This window comes from Rhineura floridana, chromosome 7 (assembly GCF_030035675.1).
Source record: "Rhineura floridana isolate rRhiFlo1 chromosome 7, rRhiFlo1.hap2, whole genome shotgun sequence".
Lineage (NCBI taxonomy): Eukaryota > Metazoa > Chordata > Lepidosauria > Squamata > Rhineuridae > Rhineura > Rhineura floridana.
In genome coordinates, this window is record NC_084486.1 from 150,897,351 (window position 1) to 150,921,296 (window position 23,946).

Here is a 23,946-nt window from a genome sequence, read left to right on the forward strand (position 1 = left end):
TTCAGACCATGGTATTCCCGATCTCTGTGTATGGATGTTAAAGTTGGACAGTGAAAAAGCAGGTAAGAGAAAAATCAACTCATTTGAAATGTGGTGCTGGAGGAGAGCTTTGCGCATACCATGGACTGTGAAAAAGACAAAAAATGGGGTGTTAGAACAAATTAAACCAGAACTGTCACTAGAAGCCAAAATGATGAAACTGAGGTTATCATACTTTGGACACATAATGAGAAGACAGCATTCACTAGAAAAGACAATAACGCTGGGAAAAACAGAAGGGAGTAGAAAAAGAGGAAGGCCAAAGAAGAGATGGATTGATTCCATAAAGGAAGCCACAGGCCTGAACTTACAAGATCTGAACAGGGTGGTTCCTGACAGATGCTCTTGGAGGTCACTGATTCATAGGGTCAACATAAGTCGTAATCGACTAGAAGGCACATAACAACATACACATTTTGCGTATGTACTTTTTGCCCAATATAGACATTTTTGCAAAGCAATTTTGTCTAATATAATGCATTTTTGTATGTTATTTTCACTAATATATACATTCATATGGATGCTTTATTCTAGTATATGCATTTCTGTACACGTGACTTGGCTGGAGAATTGCCTTGCGAAATTCGCAGGAGTGTGTATTGTAAAGGATGGCTGTATTTCAGTTCACATATTGTTTCAGAAAGTGCCTATAAACTTGAACTGAATGGAAGTTCTTCCTCATCTCTGCTGAGAAGGGAGCTTAACTACGAGTCCTGATTCAAACAACAGTCTAAGCCAAACCTTGGCTTAGCTCAGCATGGCAGAAAAAGGACTGAGGAAGAGCAAAGTGGTTGCAACTCATCTCCAGGGGCTCACCAGCTTCTGTGGTCTCAGTGAGACATAGCTAGGATTACTATGTCATGTGACCTCTTTCAACAAGCCTTTTAAGTAGAGGCCTTATCCCAGTCTGCATCTGTGCTAAAATTGCTTTTTAAGATGCTTTTAAAGTTGTTATTTAAAGATGTTTTTAACAGTATTTTCTTTTAATGTTTTTAGAGATGCTTTGTTTTAATATAGTTTAAAGTCTTGTGTTTTTAAGATGTTTTAGGGTGCTTTTAGTGTTTTTCTTTGCTGCTTTGATCTGTAAGAAAGGGTGGGAAATAAACAAACAGTATAGCAATGCACTCTACGTGGGGCTGCCTTTGAAGACGGTTCGAAAACTGCAGCTTGTGCAAAATGCAGCGGCCAGATTGGTAACAGGGACCAGACGGTTCGAACATATAAAACCGATTCTGGCCTGCTTGCATTGGCTGCCTGTATGTTTCCGAGCTCGATTCAAGGTGCTGGTTTTGACCTATAAAGCCTTACACGGCTTGGGACCACAATACCTGATGGAACGCCTCTCCCGATATGAACCCACCCATACACTACGGTCAAGGTCAAAGGCCCTCCTCTGGGTGCCTACTCCAAGGGAAGCTCGGAGGGTGGCAACAAGGGAGAGAGCCTTCTCAGTGGTGGCCCCCAAATTATGGAATGATCTCCTTGACAAGGTGCGCCTGGCACCAACACTGTTATCTCTTCGGCACCAGGTCAAGACTTTCCTCTTCTCGCAGGCATTTTAGCATGTGTTTTAAATTGTTTTTATATTGTTTTAAATTTTAAAATTGTGTTTTAAATTGTTTTTAAAATATGTGTTTAAATTGTACATTTGTTTTAATGTTTTTGATTGCTGTAAACCGCCCAGAGAGCTTCAGCTATGGGGTGGTATACAAGTGCAATAAATAAATAAATAAATAAAGAAAGAAAGAAAGAAAGAAAGAAAGAAAGAAAGAAAGAAAGAAAGAAAGAAAGAAAGAAAGAAAGAAATTAAATAAATGTGAACCAGCTCACAGACGAGTCTTGGTGCACTAGGAAACCAACATTCTATTCCCCAAGCCAAGTTGCAACTTTGGCCAGGGCTGAGAAATTTGAAGTTATTGCGTTTTTCTTTTATTTGGCAAGCTTCTCATCAGGTGGGTGCAAGGCAGCCATTCCCCAGAGTGGCCAGCCCAGTCTATTTCCAGAGATAAGTGAGAGCTGAATCTTTTAATACCTTCCTGCAGAAGCAGAGAAGATGCACTGACATTTAGTGAAACCTGAGGTTTATGTAAAACATCTGATTCAAACCTCGACTCTCTCAGCAGCCTGGCTGGAGATCGAAATAGCAAGACGCATTCAAAACAAGCCTCAGTGCACAGTAAATGGGAAACCCGAGTGAAATTGCACATCCTGGTGATATTTATTATTCTCTGAGATTGTCTTTTTGTCTGCAGATTCTGGCATTTTGTTAAGTTCTCCTCCCAATATGTGCTCATCATGGGTATTGCTTTTAAATCCCCTTCTGCACTGGTATCTGTCTCCTAAATGAGTTAGTGACTGTCAAGTGAGGGGTCCAGCAGTGGGTAGATAGGATATCCCTCCCAAGGGTCACAAAGAAAATGTGTGACTGTGGAAGAGCTTTGGAAGTATCTGTTGGGAATCTTAGGGTTGCCAGGTTCTTGGCCTAAGACTGATCCTGTATCTTTAGGAGAAGAGAAAGTCAGCCAAGTGCAGGTGTTCGTGCAACTCTGTAATGGGAAAAACCACAAGGTGGAATTCTCCCTTCCCTCTGCACAACTTTTAAAGATATAGAAGACCTCTTGGAGGCTGGGCCTGGCAACAAAAGGAGAAATAAATAAATAAATCCCACCTTACTTCCAAAAGGAATCCAAGGCAGCTAAAAACAGAAGGAAAAAAAATCAAATCACCATGTTACCATTATAGGAGTGAGACCCGGTCAGCATATGACACCTCTGCTCAGAGACCTACACTGGCTACTGATTTATTACCAGGCCACATTCAGGGTATTACTTATTAGTATATAAGGCCTTTAACAGTTTGGGACCAGTTTACTTGAAGCATTACTTCACCCCATAAATGCTCACGCGGCCACTTCAATCTGCAGAACTAGCAATTTTACAAGTGCCACATAACGTTTGTTCCACACTTAAAAGGAACCCATCATTTAGTATGGTGGCACCAGCACTCTGCCACTTCGTGTCTCTTGACATTAGGCAGATGCCTTCGATGTACTCTTTTTGGCATCTGCTAAAAGAACTATCTGTTTACACAAGTCTACCCAGATACAGTATGTAAAGCTCACGTGCATTTTATTATGTAATTTTGTTTTTTATATATATTTTCAGCAGCTAATTTTATTTACATTTTGAATTTTATTTAGGTTATCTTGTTTTTAACCTCTGACTTTTATTGATAAATTTAATGTACACTTTGTATAAACTCCTCAGAGGTTTTGACAAATGAGCAGTTTACAAATTCTGTTAAGTAAAAAATACATTATTTCAGCAAAGTGACATCAGTATATTAAAAATTAAATCAATGAAATAAATGAGTAATAACTAAATGAAATGTAACATTGTGCACTGCCAGATTAGATGTAGATGTTCACAAAAGCTTTTCACAATAATTGTAAGAGCTGATGTGGAGGTGCATTTTCCTGTGCTTTGTTACACCAGTACTAGGGATCGTGAGTAATTCAATACAGTTTGCGTTTCAAGCCGAATCGATCAAATCTGCAGTTTCTGAAATGATATGAGAACCAAAACACAGTCATACTTCTAAAATGCTGGAGAATTTTGATGAGGATTTTTTTAAAGAAAAAAACTGCAAATTGCTGCAGAAATGTGGCGAACTGAATTTCAGACTGGAAAACGGAGAACTTGACAAATCATTCCATCCCTTACCTGTACATCATGAAAACACTCCTTTTTTTATTAATGTTGTCATCTTCCTTCCCTAACGCTACAATGTTAACTCATGACACAATATGTGTGTCCCATGCCAAACTTTTGATATCCAGTCCTGTAATTTCGGGATCCTCATCTGTTACGAGGCAGGGCCATGGAGCCTGCTAAACTACAGTTCCCACCCCACACCTAATGGTATGGCTGGTGATGCTTTCCCACGAGGTTTTGTGCGAAGAGTAACAAGGGCAGAAATTAAGATACAAACTAAAGCTACAGCATAAATGTTCTGCATAATTGTTATCTTGTTCCTTTGGCAAATTTCCCTCACCCACAATGAATCCCATTGTTTGTTTGTTAGGAGCTTAGTTTTCAGGGTCAGTTAGAGATACACACACACATACACAACATCACCAGACTTTCATACTCTCCTTGGCAGGAGGGGGAGAGAGGAAAAAAAGTATTTTAAAACCGAGGCTTGAAGGTAGAAAAAAAGGGGAAGAGAGGAAGAAAGAGGAAGGGGGGCTGAGGAACACCAGAGCTGGGACACACGTGTACGACACTCTCAAGGAACGCATCAAGGACTGCAGGGACAGAACCGGGGAGACTCTGAGTTTCGGTGCAAAACCTTGAGACCAAGAGATTCCTTCCTGGTTTTGGATCAGAGCTCTTCCACATAACTTCAGCTGTATTCAACCGCCCATTCCGGGCATAGGATAGGTAATCTTTCCCACCTTTCACCTCTTATAGTAATAGGGTCCTTTGATTTCTTTAGTTTAAAGTTATGAATGGGTTAGGATATTAATGATAAATGCTGCCACGCACCCAAGTAATTCTGTAATGCTTTCCTACCCTTTCTCTCAATAAAAATCAAGCTTTGCTTTATTTTGATTTGGACCTGCATTCCTTGGGTTAAATATATACACCATTTAAGCACATTTCAGGGCAAAGCGCTTGTTTTTATCCCTAGCAAAAGATCCCCTCCTCTCAAGGAGGTGTGTTTCATGGGACATGAGGGTGGCAAATGCACACACTCAGGTTCCCAAGAGCACATGTCATAACAGACTGGTGGAGAATGCGGGCAGCAAGGGTTGCAGGAACAAATTAACATGTGAACAGTCCTGCAATCCAGGGAAACAGGTAGCCAAGTTTTGAATGTGTCTGGAATGAGTGTAATTTCCTTTTCTTTGCTGTCTCTTGTTTTAAAGTGAGTGGGGAAATGTCCTTTAAATGCTGTGGTACAACAGCTTTACTCATGAGTGACTTGATTTGGGGAATGTGGCATTTGAAGGTGGCTCATGCCTGAACTTATTCTTTCTTATTCTTTGCATTTGGCTTTTGGTGTTGGAGATTTCTAAAGTGGTAGCCATGGAGGGAATAAAACGCTTTATGAGTCCAGTAGAGTGCATATCAAAAATAGAGAAATGGTTGATTAAGAAAGGAAGGTGCGTGTGGGATGATGATTGTTTTAAGACAGATGACCCTATGAAAACCATGACTGAGGCCTATGCGGAATATTGCAAAGAGTGCAGGCCTTCCAAATCAAAGAAAAGTGCTGCAGCCGCTTGGGGACTTTATAATGCATGTCAGGATTTGTCAGATTTGTTAGAGGTAGAACGCAAGAAAAGTCAGGAGGCAAGGAGTATGTTGGAGCAGGCAGAGGAAGCCTTTGAAAAAGAGTGTTTGGAGTTAAAAGAAAAAGGGAAAAATGATTGTGAGGGTTTGAATGAGAAATTTGAAATAGAGCGCCTCCATTTGACTGAGGAACTGGAGAAAGGAAGAGAGGCTTTTGAAAGGGAACGGGTAGATTTGAATGAAGGATGGAGAAATGATTGTGACAATTTTGGCCGTGAACGAATGAATATGGTAGCAGAAAAAATCAGGTGGGCTTCTTCTTTAAGACAAATGGAGAAGGAGAGAGATGATGCATTAATTCAGGCTGAAATAGCTCGTAAGGAGTTGAAAAAAGAAAAGGATGAATGTACCAGAGCAAAATTAACAGCTGAACACTTGGTGGTTAGAGCACGAGAGCAACGGTTGAATGTTAGCCATGATGAGTGCAAAGCTCAAATTAAAGAACTGGAAAGATAGTTGCAGGTTCAACAGGGACTGGTGGCCACAGTCATGCATGTTTCAGGTGATGAGGAATGGGGCCTTCCACACTCTCTTCCCCCCCTCCCGGAAGAGGCTGTATCATCTGCTCCTTTAAATCCTGAATGGAAGGACTCACAGGTACTTGCACCCATTATAGTGAAAAATGTGGTGGAAGCCACTGGGATGGGACCAGCTCATAATAAAATTGTCCAAGAGATTGTACGTTGGTCCCCTCCCCAGGCAAAGGCAGTGGCTGATAGTTTGGGTCCTCTGAACAAGGACACAGCTTTGATGTGGTTAACTAGGGCAGATGAAATGTATTCTACTGCTGATGCTCAAGATTTAATGCAAGTGGCAAGATATTGTGCCACGGAGCAGGATGCAGTGTCCATTGAGGCAACATTCAGAATGGGGAATGCAAGACATATGTATGATTAGATGAGAATTGTGATTAAGGCTCTGTTGCCAGGGATGAATGTGTTAAAGGCATATGTTATGGAGAGTCAAGGTGTAGGGGAAAGCCCAGAGGTTTATGTGAATCGGAAGAAATTCCTTGCGCGTTTATCAGAGCATGTCATGCTTCGGGAAGATGGCCAGTATGATTATAGTGACAGAGAATTTCTGGAAGCTGTACACATGGGGTTAAATGCTCAAACGAAGTTAGCAATAGGGAGAATGGATCTTGAAGGTGTTACTTGGCGAGAATTGAGTGTGGCTATTTCACAAGTCTCTGAACTCCTTCGAGAGGTTGGAGGGGGGTGAAAAGCTGTCACTACACCGAAGAAGGTTCAGCTCGAGCCAATTCAAACTGTCACATATACCAATCAGGGGCCTCATTTATCTGTTGTACCCAACGCAAATCGGGGACCCCAGGGAAGAGGAAACTATTGCCCTTTCTTGGCCCCTGGTTCCAATCGGGGTAATTTCACATCAACGGGGGGAGACAGGAGATCTGGGTTCAATAACTCCAGCAACAATCACAGCAACTTTTCTCCCTCCCAGCAAGGCCCTACTCAAACCCGACAGGAGAATGAACCGGTGGATTTTGGGGATCCCTTCCGTAATCAGCTTTGGTCCATGCTTAGAAATTTGGGAGAAAATATGGATCAATTTCACAAGCAACCCACTGAAGTTTTGCTGAATGCTTTAAACAAGAGAGCACAGACACAGGCCCCTTCCACCTCTGCTTCTGTTTCCCCCCCTACTGCCCCCCTTGCTCCTACTGCTCCTATCCAGCTTCGCTCAGAAGAGCAGAGGCAGGCCATACAAGATGTTCATGATCGAACCTAGGGCTGCCCAGTTCCTGCTGCTCCAGTCACAACTGTGTCAATGTTAGCGCCAGCTTTGTGGGGCAGAATGAATGTGGAGGCCACCATTTGGGAACTGAGAACAGTGGCCAGAAAACCAGGCTTGGGTTTTTCAAATGAATCCAGCCTGCAAAAAACAGAGATCTTTAGTACAAATTTTGTAGCTACGGGAGGAGGCGATTCTCTCCTAAAACAGGGTGTCATGGATCACAGTGCAAAACCTTCTTTGGCACAAAAGGAAAAAGAAACAGTTGAAACCAGGAGGGCTCCTGTCTTTGAGCAAAGTCCTATTAATGTTCTTAAAGGGAAACATACAAAAGCATCTTCTGAAAGTGCAGGCCCTTGCTTAAATGCTTCAGAGTTGCTTGAAAACACACAAGATGTGCCCACTTCCATGGAAAAAAATACTGATTTGAATGCTTCCCTTGGGTCTACTACACCACAGTCTCTTGCTAATGAACATTCTTTTCCTGAGGAACAATCTCTTGCTGGCAAACAGCCTTTGGATCGAAACAAGACTCAAAGTATAGAGCTTCTAGCTTCAGGAAGAGTCTATCTAGACATTGAATTTACTTTGAAAATAAATACAATTTGGCTTCCAAAACAGCAGCTGGTTTCTGATGCCATCTGCATGCAAATGGACAAGTTGCAAAGCCCTGATTCCAACAGGGAGTTGCTTTCTTCATTGTCACACTTTGTGTGTGCAAATTCAGGCACTGATGCAAATGTGTTATTGCATGCAGTCCTTGATAAGTTGAGTAACAAGGAACCCAGAGCAATTGATCTGCAAACAGGATGTTCACTGGTGAAACTCCCTGACATGGTACAAATGGAAGCACAATTGTATTTGGAATGTTATATGCTGGTGCTACTGACTGTGCTTTGTTTTGCATCTGCAGCAAGAGAAATCCAAAAGAGGAAGATCCCATATGTATCAGAATTAAGCACAAAATTAGGGAAAGGAATCTCAGATTCAATTGCATTACACAGAAAAGATTTGGACACAAAAGCAGCAAAGGATCCTGTAAGCAAATCCAAGTCTAAGAAATGGGAAGATGCGGGTAAGCCAATAGAGTCCAATGGTTACAGACATTGGATGAACCATGGTAAGAAACAGGGAAAGTGCATTCAGACAGTGGACAGACAAAGACATGAGGATAAGACTTACAGAGACACTGACAAAGATGCCTGCAGGACTAAATATTTTCTTTGGGCCTCACTGAAGGTACAAGTTCTTGTAGCCAAGCAGTGGAAGGATAAACCACCTGATGTGCTTTCTCCCTCCAGTCCTAGTTGTGTGCATGCATCCCAAATTCAGGACTTCATTGCCCAAGATGTACAGTAATATGGTATTCTTCAATGGGCACAGCTTAAATGGTGCAATATGCATGTTTTGTTTTTTCTTTCCCAGGGTTGCAATTGTTCAGGGTTTTTTTTTAAAGAAATTTGCTCTGCTGGTCCAAGCAAGTGATTAAAGAAGAAAGAATATGGAGGAACAAGGGTAGTTTTAAGATTGAGGCACAGGATGTAGGCAGAAGGTTTTGAGATACATAGAAAAAAATGGGAGGGGGAGGGAAAAGAACAATTTCTGTGTTATTTTCTTAAAGCACCAGAACATGCCCACTATCCTGTTGATGATATGTGGAATCTTAGGAGCACGTGCAGAGTGGAAAGCAGGTGTCCTGGAGAATACTGGCATCGAGCCCATCCCCACAAATGCTTGGATCTGTTATCAGGACCCAGAGGTGGAGATGGCCTGTCGATTTCCAGGGTTACTAAGTAATGCTTCCAGGAAAGAACAGTTGGAAAAAGATATCCTCCATCAGCTACCTGTCTCACAGAGTGCAGCTTGTGAGGAGTCACGATTAATTAAATGTACCAAGGGTCCCCAGAAGCAGCAAGTTCATTTTTGCCATGATTCTTCTGTTGACACCAAGATTTCTTGCACCCCACGATTTGGTGAAATGTCCCAAGGCAGCGACATGATACATGAAGAATTTTGCAACATTTTATGGATTTCTATGGTCACTTGGGGGGAGGGATCACCTTTACACTTCCAAATTTTTATGGCAAGTGCCAAGGAAAGAAGAACCACAGATGAACTGGCTCTTGTCCTGATTTCATCAAAAGGGCAAGAATATCCCAGAACTATAACGCATTGGAAGAGGTTCAATGGCCTTATGGATGTGACCAAAATACATACTGTTGGTCCTCCAGACTGGATAATGCCAATCCAGGAAAAGTACTGCCATTATGGACAATATCATATTCCTTTTAAGTAAATAGGTTATGTTTCTATTATTGAGAAATATAGCACCCCAGGGTCTTATAGGTTGGAAGTAGGTTTGTCATTTAAGAAAATCATAATATTGAATCCTCTTATTGAAAAGGTAAATGAATTAAGCCATTTGAGAAGCCCTCTTGTTGGATCTCATGTGATTAAATTGAACCACCCCCAGCAATTATTGATAAAACCAGGGACTGCACTTAAGGAAGTGGTAGTCTCACTTGAGAAATTAAATATTGCAAAGGAATTCCCTGTCTGTGCATCCTATTTAGAGATGAGCAATAGGGGATGGGATAATTGGATTAAATTATGGGATGGAGAGAATGGGAAGAGAAATAAGCGGGATTTGTCAGGGTGGCTGGGAACTGGAGCTGCGTTTCTAGATGCTACCAATATTGAAATATTAGCCAACAAATTGCATTATACCACTGAAGAAATAAGTAAAATGACAGAACCTATCAACAGGGCGCTGGATAAGGCTACCGAAACTCCTAAAATTATAGCAAGCTTACTCCCAATGTGGGAACAGGGAATGGAAAAAGATAATCATGACATGGTAAACACCATGCAGTCCTTACAACAGAATATTTCCTTGGCCATTACATGCACCCAAATGCAGAACTGGGCCCATACAGTGGCTTTGGAACTTATTCACATGACAGATAGTGGGTTTATACCCAGGGAAATTAGGTCCCTAATTCGACATCAGGTATCCAAGGGGGAAAGAAAATTGGAAAATTGGTGGAGCCTTGTCAATGTCACATATGATAGGCAAAATCATGCATTAAGATTGTTTATTGTAATGGTAGAAGCATCTGAAATTATTACTGTTTATACTGTAATTCCACTGGGAATCACTGTAGATCAAGATTTAGTTCTTTATGCCCAGGAAGTGCACCAGTGGGCTATAATTAAGCATGCAAGATGGGTAACAATTAATGTGAATGGATGTCAACACCATAAGAATCTAGGATTTGTTTGTGAAGATGATAGTTTGGAATCCCATCAAGATTGCTTTTCTCTCAAAATGATTAATATATCTTATTGCTCTTTCATGCTAAGAAATGAATCAAGTTCAACTATTGTATATTCTGGACATGGGTGCGTGTGCCTTAGAACATTTTGTGATTATGTTGTTATTGATAAGTATTATATACAACCTATGCTAAGATATATCAATAGATGCTTTTGTGGTATTGAGGAAATAGTAGGATGTGATTTTTCATCTAAAGTCCCTGTATGGACCATCCAGAGAATATTAGTTAATCCAGATTTGTTTCAACACCTCAAACCCATTGCATTAGGTTACGGCCTAGCCGATCTCCAGAAGTTACTTTCTCATCCTATGTTACAGAAACAATTAAAAGCAGTTAAACAAATGGGAGAGCAAGCTACAATCCAGATAACACATGATCGTCATGCAATCACTAATATCGCAGCTAAGATTAAAAAGATAGGGGAACACAGATGGTGGGATTCTCTCTTTGGCTGGGGAGAAGGCGCCAAAGGAGGTTTAACCCTTATAATGCACCCCATTGTGGTGATTTTGATATTTCAAATAATTCTGGTCTTCGTCTTAATGGCCCTTGTAATATGGATCCGATCCCAAATGGCACACATATACCAGAGGGAAGTAAGCATTAGAGCCAGGGGCAAGACTAAGAAGTCTAAGGTGTGAAAAGACATCTGAATAAGTATATACAGATACTTTTCAACGGGGGGAGATTGTTACGAGGCAGGGCCATGGAGCCTGCTAAACTACAATTCCCACCCCACACCCCACACCTAATGGTATGGCTGGTGATGCTTTCCCACGAGGATTTGTGCGAAGAGTAACAAGGGCAGAAATTAAGATACAAACTAAAGCTACAGCATAAATGTTCTGCATAATTGTTATCTTGTTCCTTTGGCAAATTTCCCTCACCCACAGTGAATCCCATTGTTTGTTTGTTAGGAGCTTAGTTTTCAGGGTCAGTTAGAGATACACACACACATACACAACATCACCAGACTTTCATACCCTCCTTGGCAGGAGGGGGAGAGAGGGAAAAAAGTATTTTAAAACCGAGGCTTGAAGGTAGAAAAAAAGGGGAAGAGAGGAAGAAAGAGGAAGGGGGGCTGAGGAACACCAGAGCTGGGACACACGTGTACGACGCTCTCAAGGAACGCATCAAGGACTGCAGGGACAGAACCGGGGAGACTCTGAGTCTCGGTGCAAAACCTTGAGACCAACAGATTCCTTCCTGGTTTTGGATCAGAGCTCTTCCACATAACTTCAGCTGTATTCAACCGCCCATTCCGGGCATAGGATAGGTAGTCTCTCCTACCTTTCACCTCTTATAGTAATAGGGTCCTTTGATTTCTTTAGTTTAAAGTTATGAATGGGTTAGGATATTAATGATAAATGCTGCCACGCACCCAAGTAATTCTGTAATGCTTTCCTACTCTTTCTCTCAATAAAAATCAAGCTTTGCTTTATTTTGATTTGGACCTGCATTTCTTGGGTTAAATATATACACCATTTAAGCACATTTCAGGGCAAAGCGCTTGTTTTAACCCTAGCAAAAGATCCCCTCCTCTCAAGGAGGTGTGTTTCATGGGACATGAGGGTGGCAAATGCACACACTCAGGTTCCCAAGAGCACATGTCGTAACACATCCCCACCCCCCACCCTAATTACAACAGAGGGTTATATAGCAGTGGTTAACAGACCTATGGCCCGTTTCTCTATCAACTGTTTCTCTACTCACTTCTTCTTGAATCGCAATGGGATGGCAGGGCAGGTGTGGTCAGCTGCATCAATATTGTGGCTCAGTGAGGGTCCTTTGCTGGGGGACATTCTGTCTCCCTAGGTCTTGGCTCAACCCACACTTTCAGGAAGTGCATGTGGCATGCCAGCAATCTGGGCATTGCATTTGTGTTCTTGTGTAATGACACATTTTGAAAATGGTAAAATATCTACCCAAAAATTTCAGGCAAGGGAGGAAAAAGGGGATCAAGAAACCAAGACTGGTTTCGGTTAGTAAGAGGTGAAAACAAGCAAGAAACCAAGAGAAGTTCTGAAACAGCGGTAAGACTCAGCAGCTTCTTCAAATACAGAAAGTTTCCGGATTGCAGCTAAAGCTGGATCAGTTCAGCTCTGGTTTGTTTCCATTTAGTTTTCCTCTTTGTGATTTTTTTCAGTCTCTTGGCCATAACTTTTGCCCTTCCTCCATTTTGATTGTGTGGGTTTTGGTGGGGGTGGGTTTGCTGACTTTTGCTGCTGGAGTTGTGAAATGAACAGAGGTCAAACTAGCAAGATAGGAATAACAGTTTAACTCGGTGCCGGCTGGGGGCTCCATGTCAGTAAGGCAGTGGAATCCTCTCCAGGTTTTAGTCCAGACTTTCAAGGAGTACCATCGACAGCTCCTAAAAACTTTGGACTAAACTCCTGAGTGGATTCCACTAACCCACTGACATGGAGCCACCAGCGGCCACTGGTCAAACTATGGCATTTTCTCTCACAAGATATAATGATGGACATCAACTTCGGTGGCTTTAAAAGAGGACTACACAGATTTATGGGAAATAAGGTTATCAGTGGCTAGTAGCCATGATGGCTATGTTCTCCCTCCGCTGTGGGAGGCGCTATTCCTCTGAATATCAGTTGATGGGAAATGCTTGGGGGCTTCCCAGGGACAGCTGATTGGCCACTGTAAGAACAGGATGCTGGTGTCCCTGTATCTGGCAGTCATCCAGGCACAGAGCCGGAGGCTGCAAGGGCACCAGATGGAGAACCGGGTCAGGTTCAGGGCTCAGAGCTGACTAGGGTTGCCAGGTCCATGGCCTGAGACTGAGAAGAGAAAGTCAGCCAAGTGCAGGTGGTCTTGCAACTCTGTAATGGGAACAGCCACAAGGTGGAATTCTCCCTTCCCTCTGCACAATTTTTAAAGATACAGAAGACCTTGTGGAGGCTGGGCCTGGCAACAAAGAGGTCTTCTGTATCTTTAAAAGTTGTGCAGAGGGAAGGGAAAATTCCACCTTGTGGTTTTTCCCATTACAGCGTTGCAAGAACATCTGCACTTGGCTGAATTTCTCTTCTCCTAAAGATACAGGATCAGTCTCAAGCCAAGAACCTGGCAACCCTAGAGCTGACTGCTAAGATAGGGAGACCATTGCACCATTGTTTGGACTCCCATCCCCAGGATCTGAAGCTTCAGGCAGAGGGAAAGCAGCCCCCGTTCATCCCACCAACAATCAACGGAAGCGACGAGGCAAAGAGTTACTGGCCATGTCTTGTCACTGCCAGCAAAGATCAGCTAGGGGCCTGAGAAGGGCCAGTTGGCCGCCACATTGCCAAAGCAATACTTGGCACCTTTCAAGGCCTCGGATGCCTTACAAGCTAGCAGTGCCTACTCTGAAAGGGTGGCTGGTAAGAATCTGTTACCTCAAAACTCATCTTCTACGCCATTGCCCAGTAAGGGCATTATATTCAGCAAATGGAACATGGTTAGTTTTGCCACAGCTTGAGGATTATTGACTTGTGGTAAGATGGAGGCAGGCTTTTTCACTGGTGGCCCCACTGTTGTGGAATGTCTTCCCTGTTGAAACATGAGAGGCTCTGTCAGTATTGGCATTCTGCCAGCGCCTTAAGACCAGGAGGGTAGTGGCAAATTCAGAAGTTCAGGGCCCCTTCATGAAAGTCATACCATGCTCCCTCACAGACACACCCCAGGGATACACCATCTCTTCTGCAATTACAGAATTATAGAACCAGACTAAAACTGCGCCCCCCAATCTCTCTCTGGGAGCTAAATGTTGCCATAAATGTTGTGATTTTAAGAATTACGAATTGAAGCCAAGTGTCGGACTAGGATTTGGGAGAGCAAGATACTTTGCCATGAAGCCCACTTCTCACCTAGGAGCCAATCAGCATGAAAGGGGAAGTTTGTGTTAGCTACTGAGAAGAATCTTCTCAGTGACTGAATCACCTCCCTTCACTTTGGCTCCAGTCAGCACAAAAGGGCAAGGAAGCATGTTGTTAACCAAGTAAGAAAGCTCTTCTGAGTGGCTCCCCTTTCATGCTGATTGTCTTGTACATAAGGACCCTGCTGGGAGTCTGCTCCCAAAAAAGTAAGGGGTCTATGACCCCCCCCATGACCCTGGACGACTATAGCCCTGCTGAAGACACATCTGTTTACACAACTATTCCTCCGCACTTGAATGTCTAATTTTATTAATTAAAAACCTGTTTTAATTATCATACTTTTAATTGATTTGTTTTATTGTATATAGTATTTTAAGGATGTTTTAATGTTCTGACTGAATAGTAATTGCACATTTTCGCCCAGAGAGCTTCGGCTATGGGGCGGTATATAAATGTAATAAATAAATAAATAATGTATGTATTTTATACTTGACTCTATGGTTGTGAACTGTTTACAAGCCATTTTGGTATGTAAGTGGCACATTTTTAAGATGTTTTTAAAGCTTTTTTTAAAAAAGATGTTTTGTTTAAATATGTTTTAAAGTCTGTTTTTATGATGTTTTAGAGTGTTTTTAGTGTTTTTGTTTCCCCCCGCCCCCCCCCCCCCCTCGCCGGCCTCCCCCTCTACCCCCCCCTGGGCTCCTACTGGAGGAAGGGCAGGATATAAATCTAATAAATAACATGAAGTTGGATGCTGCAGGGACACCGGATGGAGAGCTGGGTTAGTTCAGGGCTCAGAGCTGACAGCCAAAGACAGGTAGACGATTGCACCTGAGGCTGTCTGGTAAGAGCCTCCAGAGGAACCTCCCAGACTACCAGGGCCTGTGTAGGGCCAGAGCCTAGACCCTCAAGGGCTCATTCCCCTGAGCCTGAAGAACTGCACATTACCAGTCCAGTGGTGCCGGGAATGCACCAGAAAGGAGGCTGTGGCACGGAGGAAGAGTACCCATCTTCAGGCCAGAGGGGTGCCTCTTTAAGGCGCTGGAGTCCTCTACAGGGGTGGAGCCTGGAGGAAGCACCCTGGAGATAGATGCATAAAAGGCTTCTGCCTCTTCCCAGCCTTTGCAGGAGGAAGTTGCTTATTTATTTATTTGTTTGTTTATTTATTTATTGTACTTATATACCGCCCCATAGCCGAAGCTCTCTGGGCAGTTTACAATAACTAAAAACATTAAAACAAATATACAAATTTAAAAACACATCTTTTAAAAACAATTTAAAACACAATTTAAAAATTTTAAACAATTGAAAACACATGCTAAAATGCCTGTGAGAAGAGGAAAATCTTGACCTGGCACCGAAAAGATAACAGTGCTGGCGCCAGGCGCACCTCATCAATTGAATCTTTCCATAATCTGGGGGCCACTACTGAGAAGGCCCTCTCCCTTGTTGCGACTCCCAGCTTCTCTCACAGTAGGCACCCGGAGAAGGGCCTTGGATGTTGAGCGTAGTGTACGGGTGGGTTCGTATCGGGAGAGGCATTCCATCAGGTATTGTGGTCCCAAGCCATGTAAGGCTTTATAGGTTAAAACCAGCACCTTCAATGTAGCTCGGAAACATACAGGCAGCCAATGCAAGTGGGCCAGAATCGGTTTTATATGTTCGGACTGTCTGGTCCCTGTTACCAATCTGGCTGCTGCATTTTGCACAAGCTGCACTTGGAGTTATCCGCAGTTTGCAAGCCTTGCCTAACGGCCGGGCCAGTCCAGTCCAATAAATATTTTAAAAGGCTGAAGACCTGAATCGAAGTGCATCACTTTCTTCTTTTCTAAAGAATCTTGCTTCTCTTCCTCTTACATTTATGCTTTCAATAAAAAGTGAGGGGAGGGGGGAAACACACACAGTCACTTGACCTATATCTTTATCTCCTCCTGCCTTAAGGCATCTATATTTAGTTTGTGGTTAGAATGTTTTTTTTCCCTATGTAAAAGTCAGGCCTCACACATCTAGGGAGGGGGCAAAACGGCGGCTTGTTAAAAAGCAGGCAGGTGGGTTTGTTGAAAAGAAGGGGGCGTGGAACAATGTGAGGATTCTCATCTCTAAGCTAGCAGCTGCGCTGGAGCAAAAACTTGTCCTGCTCATCTGGCTAAATGCTCTGCCAAAAACAAGCCAAGGTGTCCCTTCCTTTCATTGCAACCAATTGTGTTTGCCCTGAACCACAATTGCAGAGATGTACAAAACTCCTGCAGGGAATTCTGCTCTGGAATCCACCTCCAGGCTACAGAGACGTATTTCTGCAATATATGCTTTCAACTGCCTCATCTGGCTGATTTTATTCATTTATTATTTTATTTATATCCCACCCTTCCTCCCAGCAGGAGCCCAGGGTAGCTTCGGCTCAGCATATTTAAGCTATCATGTTTCCTGTAGGGTGTATTGTTTGCTTCATTTCACATCCCCTGGATGCTCTCTCTCACACACATGCACACACATTTCACTGATGCTGCACCACGGTTTGCGTAGTTATTTCGCGTAGCTTGTTTTGCTCACCATAATCGGTTCTATCAGCTAGCATAAGACTATTAGTATACAGCTGTAATATTAGACTCCCTCTAGGATGCACACCTTAACGTGGTGAGGGGATTTGAGAGTGTTGAAGAAGCTGAGAGCAATGCCATCAGGAGTCTAGACCAAGAGGCTAGACTCCTAGCAGGGGCACCCAAGGTGGAATGGTCAAAGCTGAGACACCAGACTAAGATGCATCCAAACTCAGAGGAAGAGAAATGGTAAACCACCTCTGAATACCTCTTACCACGAAAACCCTATGAACAGAGTATCCAAAATGCAACGTGCTGTTGGAGGTCGCTGATTCATAGGGTCGCCATAAGTCATAGCAGACTTGAAGGCACATAACAACAACAACAAATGTGCAGTAAGTCAGCCTGCGTAAATGCCCCGAGACTTCTGTGGGTTCCCATCTCTGATGTCCAGTGAAATACTATTTAGATGTCCTTTACTTTTTCCTATATTTTGTAGGCCAATCTGCTCAGTTCAGCCAATTGACTTGAATTTCTTGGAGGAGCCGACAGAAAATGGCCCTGCAAACAAGATTGAGATCAGCATGGATTGTATTCGGATGCAGGATTCGGATATTGGAGATCCAATGTGGGTAAGTAGCAGAAAGTGGTGCCAGCGTTGTGGTTACAGTACTGGGCTAGGATCTGGAAGACAGACGCTTGCTGGGTGATGTTGGGCCGGTCCCAGATTGTTAGCTTAACCTACCTTGCAGGGTTGTTGTAAAGATAACGTGGTGAGGGGGTTTGAGAATGTTGAAGAAGCTGAGAGCAATGCCGTCAGGAGTCTAGACCAAGAGGCTAGGCTCCTAGCAGGGGCACCCAAGGTGGACACCAGACTAACATGCATCCACACTCAGAGGAAGGCAATGGTAAACCACCTCTGAAACCCTCTTACCACAAAAACCCTATGAACAGAGTATCCAAAATGCAACATGAGACCCCCAGGTCATATGGCACTCAGAGAGCTACTGGGGAAGAAAGGAAGAGTAGATCAAACCATAATCGGTTCCATCAGCTAGCATAAGACTATTAGTATAAAACTGTAATATTAGAATTCGAATTTTAAGCAAAATCTCCAAGTGTGAAAGCTGTTTTAGCTTCATGCAGCAAACATTTGCCCACTAAGTTTTGCTGATGGAAATCATGAAGATTCCTAAAAATCTGTCAGGTGGGGGGAAAGTGCTATTACACTTGGATCCTGCCTGAGGGCTTCCCAGAAGAGGCATCTGGTTGGCCACTGTGAGAACAGGATGGTGGACTGAATGGGCCCCCTTTGGCCTGATCCAGCAGCCAGGCTCCCCTTATATTCTTATGCAACACTAAAAAACATGTAACAAAGCAGCATGATAACACAACTGTTAAATCAGAAAGCCAATTTAGGGCCCAAATGCCTGGGTAAAGAAAAATGTTTTAAAATGAATGTCTACAAATAGTGACAGGGTGGCTGCACTTTCTTGAGGAAGGAGTTCCACAATTGGGGTGCCACCACCAAGAGGGCCCTGAACTGGAACACCGCCTCACAGGCCATGCATGCTGACAGGATCACAAGGAAGGTCTCCTCTTATCTCAGAGCATGGGCCAATAGGTATTGGGGGAGATTTTTCTTCAAGTACTTGGAACCTAGGTCATTCAGGGCTCTGTACCTCAGTGCCAACACCTTGAATTTGACTTAGAATCATAGAGTTGGAAGGGGCCTATATAAGGCCATCAAGTCCAACCCCCTGCTCAATGCAGGAATCCAAATCAAAGCATACCCGACAGGTGGCTATCCAGCTGCCTCTTGAAGGCCTCCAGTGTCGGAGAGCCCACTACCTCACTAGGTAATTGGTTCCATTGTTGTATGGCTCTAACAGTTAGGAAGTTTTTCCTGATGTCCAGTCGAAATCTGGCTTCCTGCACCTTGAGCCCATTATTCCATGTCCTGCACTCTGGGATGATCGAGAAGAGATTCTGGCCCTCCTCTGTGTGGTAGCTCACAGCCAGCCAGCCCAGAGCTTGGAGTCACATGCTCACATTGAACTGTCTTGCTTAACAGCTTAGCAACCACATTCTACACTAACTGCAGTTTCCAGACTGACTTCAAGTGTTGCTGCATTTAGAATGCATTGCAGTAGACCAGTCACAAGGCTATTGGGGCACGGGTTAGTGAGACCAGGCTGCAGCTGATGAACCAGCTATAGCTGGTCATAATCACTCCTCACCATTAAGGCCACCTGTGCCTTCAGTGACAACTTCAAATCAAGAACCCCTAAGCTGTGCAGGTGTTCCTTCAGACTGAGTACAACCCCACTGACAGCAAGCCATCGTCCTAATTCCTGGATTCGAGAACCACCTACCCACAGCACCTCCATCCCATCAGAATTCAGCTTCACTTTATTGGCCCTCATCCAGCTCATCACTACCTCCAGGCACTGATCCAACGGCTGCACAGTCTCAATCTCTCCTGATTCAGATGGAATGGTGAGATAGAGCTAGGTGACATCAGCATATTGATGGCACTTTGCCCCACATCCCGGAATGAAAACTCCCAGCGGAGTCATTTGATGTTAAACAGCACAGGGAACAAAATGGAACACCGCAGAAACCCACAGCACAAGCAGAAGACCCCCAATACTACTTCTTGGAAGTGACCCTGGAGAGGCCCCAACTCCCAACTCATAGAGCAGCTCCAGCAGGACACCATAGCTAATGGTATAACAATAACAATAACAACAACAACAACAACAACAACAACAACAACAACAACAACAACAATAATAATAATAATAATAATAAACTTTAATTTATAAGCCGCCTATCTGGCCGATGGCCACTCTAGGCGGCGAACAATAAAACACGATAAAATACAATAACAAATATAGTCAGTACAGTACAATACAAAGTTTACAGTATGATAGATTTATCAACATTTTAGTTCAAGGCTGATTCACCTTAGAGGTCTCAAAGGTTGCGAAGGCCTGATTAAAAAGCCAAGTCTTCAGGCCCCGGCGAAATATATCCAGGGAAGGGGCATGACGAAGATCTATTGGGAGGGAGTTCCAGATCGAGGGGGCCGCCACAGAAAAAGCTCTCTCTCGAGCCCTCGCCAACCTAGCCACTTTAGTTGGTGGGACTGAGAGAAGGCCCTGCGTGGCAGATCTCGTAGAGCGGCTCAATTTGTGACGGTGGAGGCGCTCTATCAGATATACTGGGCTGACACCATACAGGGCTTTAAAGGTTAATACCAACACCTTGAATTGAACCCGGAAAGCAACTGGAAGCCAGTGTAGATTGTAGAGCATTGGAGTAATATGATCATAACGGCGGCTATTCGTAAGTAAACGAGCCGCCGTATTTTGTACCAGCTGTAATTTCCGGACTGTTTTCAAGGGTAACCCCACGTAGAGCGCATTGCAGTAATCTAAACGAGAGGTGACCAGAGCGTGTACTACGAGTGGGAGCTGATGTACAGGAAGGTAGGGTTGCAGCCTTCGTATGAGACGCAATTGACCCCAAGCTGCTCGGCACACCGATGAAACCTGGGCCTCCATAGTCAGCCCGGAGTCAAGGATCACCCCAAGACTGCGGACCTGGTCTTTCAGGGGTAATCTTACCCCATTAAGTATCAGGTCGATGTTTCCCAACCTTCCCTTGTCTCCCACGAGCAGTACTTCAGTTTTATCAGGATTCAGCTTTAGCCTGTTTCTTCCCATCCATCCACTCACGGATTCCAGGCACTTGGACATGGTTTCCACAGCCGACTCTAGTGAGGACTTAAATGAGAGGTAGAGCTGAGTGTCACTGCAGCCCAAACCTCCTGATGATGGCTCCCAGTGGCTTTACATAAATGTTAAATAGCATGGGAGAGAGGATAGAGCCCTGTGGCACACCACAATTGAGAGGCCAAGGGTCTGAAACCACCTCTCCCAATGCCACCTGCTGTTGTCTATCGGAGAGAAAGGAACAGAACCAGTTTAATACTGTGCCTCCTATTCCTAATCCCTCCAGACGGTCCAGCAAGATACCGTGGTCGACGGTATCAAAAGCCGCTGAGAGATCCAGGAGAACAAGAAAGGTGAATTCTCCCCTATCTAATGCCCTCCTCATATCATCCACTAGAGCGACCAAGGCTGTTTCAGTTCCGTGTCCAGTCCTGAAAACCGATTGGTATGGATCTAAATAATCCGTTTCATCCAAATGCACTGACAGCTGATTGGCCACCACTCGTTCAATGACCTTGCCCAGGAATGGTAGATTTGAAATTGGGCGAAAGTTGTTTAAGTCTTGGGGATCCAAGGAGGGCTTTTTCAAAATAGGTTTTATAATTGCCTCCTTGAGGGCTAATGGCAATACACCCTCGTTCAAGGATGCATTTACCACTGCCTTGATCCCCTCGCCCAATTTCTCTTTACAGCTCATTAAGAGCCATGACGGGCATGGATCAAGGAGACAGGTGGTAGGTTTCACAGTTGACAGTACCTTGTCCACATCATCAGAAGAAAGAGGCCGAAACCGATCCCATTTGACCACATTATGACTGGTCAACTCTGGTCCATTATCTGCATTCACGGTATGCGAAATCGAGCTTCTTAGATGCTCGATTTTATCCGCAAAGTGCTTTGCTAAACTGTCACAGGAGGCCTTTGAGAATTCCAAGGGTTCCTGAGCAACTGGACCGACCAGGCTTCGGGCCACTTGGAATAACCTTCTGGGACAACACTCTGCCGACGCAATAGAGGCAGCAAAGTAATCTTTCTTTGTTGCCTTTATTGCCACATGATAGGCAGCTACTGCTGCTCTAACTTGTGTCCGGGTATCACAAGAACATAAGAAGAGCCTGGCTGCTGGATCAGGGCAGTGGTCCATCTAGTCCAGCATATGCTGTTTGCACAGAGGCCCACCAGATGCCCCAATGGGAATCCTGCAAGCAGGACCTAAGCACAAGAGGACCCTCCTTTCCTGCGGTTTCCAGCCACTGGCATTCAGAAACATACTGCCACCAACTGTAGAGGGAGAGCATACATTAATTAACCATTCCCTGGACTCTGTAATGAGGCAGTGATCACTCGCCAGACCAACACAGTCAGTCCTTGCCTACTAGATCTTACCAGTCATGATGGGGAAGGGACCACACAAGAGAACACATACTTGGCCTAATCCCTGTATGGGGGGGGGAATCCCCAATAATGCATCCAAGCCTGGTCTTTCCGGCTGACCTGCTCTGCCTGTTGCCATGTCTGGCTGAGCAGCTGTGGATGAGATCAGAAAGAGAGAGAGAGAGAGAGAGAGAGAGGGGTCTGTAGCATTTCCTGTTACAGGGCTGGCCTTCAGTAGCAACTGAGGGACCAGACATATCATATCACCTCAAGGCCAGTGGTGGCTCCATGTCAGTGAGGCAGTGGAATCCACTCTGGGTTTCAGTCTGAACTTTCAAGGAGTTATCCAAGGTGCTTCAGTTTGGACTAATACCTGGAACAGATTCTACTGCCCCACTGACATGGAGCCACTAGGTTCCTATCTTCCGGGGTTAGGTGAGAAACAGCTGTTCAACCCAAAAGTTGTGAAATAGTCCCAATAGGTCAAGGAGAAATTTATCTCCAACTCCACTTCATTGAACCATTTCACCAGTTTGGTGGCATGTTTACATGGGGGTTAGTGCTATTGAACTGCCATTGCGGCATATTTCTGATTACAGGCAAAGGGCTGTACTCTGTAATCCCGATTTCTGATTTCTCCCTTCCAAATGTTAAAAAAAGATGTCCCTGGTAGACCAGGTTTTGAAATAGGGCTGCATGGAATGGCACGTGGTGAATTTATATTTGTAGTAATACTGTTTCGTTCTTTAGAGAGGTATTTAATACTGCACATCTCAAATGACATGAATGGCGGAAGGAACTGTATATATATATTCAACTGCTGGCCATGATAAAGGCATTGCCCTGTGAGCGACAGAAGAAGAAGCAAATTTTATATGTCCAAAGATCAAATATTACCTCAGAACAGGGCTTTCTAGGAAAAGCAAAATGGCAACTACTGTGATTCTTCCATCCCCTACAAGGAATTTCACCCCACTTACGAAATATTGCTGAAACAACAGAGCCAATTTTGGGATGAGTGAAAGGGCTGAGAAATGGTCCTTATCAATTTGGTACAGCCCTATTAGGGACACAATTCGTCAGGAATACTCTCCTATGGGGAGGTGACATCATCGATTAAAGATGGCGTTGTAGCCTTTTGCTCCCACCTGACCCCAAGCTAATTAAATTTAAAAAGCCATTTTAACCAACTGAATTGAATGCCTCAAATTTAATGAGGATATGAGCCAGTCCTAATGGAAATCTGGGAAACGCGATCGCAACACTCATCCAATCTCTGTAATTCAGCTCTCCTTCTCAGTGACTGACACTGAACCAAGCAAAGTCCCGATGGCACCCAAGAACCAAAAGTCTGGTAAGGAAGACAGCGATTCATTGACAGCTATGTTTGCACAATTCAAACAAGAATTAATGGGGGAACAGTAAACAACGATTAACCACTGAAAGAGGAAATTAAGCAGGATTTGTCAAAGGAATGGCAGGCAGCGATCGATCCCCTAAAAGAAGAAATTAAGTCCATGGCAACCATAATTGTGTTGCTGGTGATGACATTGGAGGAGGCCTGAAATCTAGGCTGCAAGAAGAAAGGTGCCATTAGTAAGTAGCTACAATTAAAAATAAAACTGGCTGATGTAGAGGATCGCTGCAGACGGAGCAACCTCTGTTTTCACAATTTTCCTGAAGATCCAGAGGAACCTGATTTGAAGTCTTTTCTAGCCTCTTAGTTAAATCCCAGATCACACTGTAAAACTGGAGGACTTTGAAAGGGCACATAGAGCGCTAAAGGTTCAGAAGAGGGCAACCAGAATGATCAAGGGGATGGAGCGACTCCCTTACGAGGAAAGGTTGCAGCATTTGGGGCTTTTTAGTTTAGAGAAAAGGCGGGTCAGAGGAGACATGATAGAAGTGTATAAAATTATGCATGGCATTGAGAAAGTGGA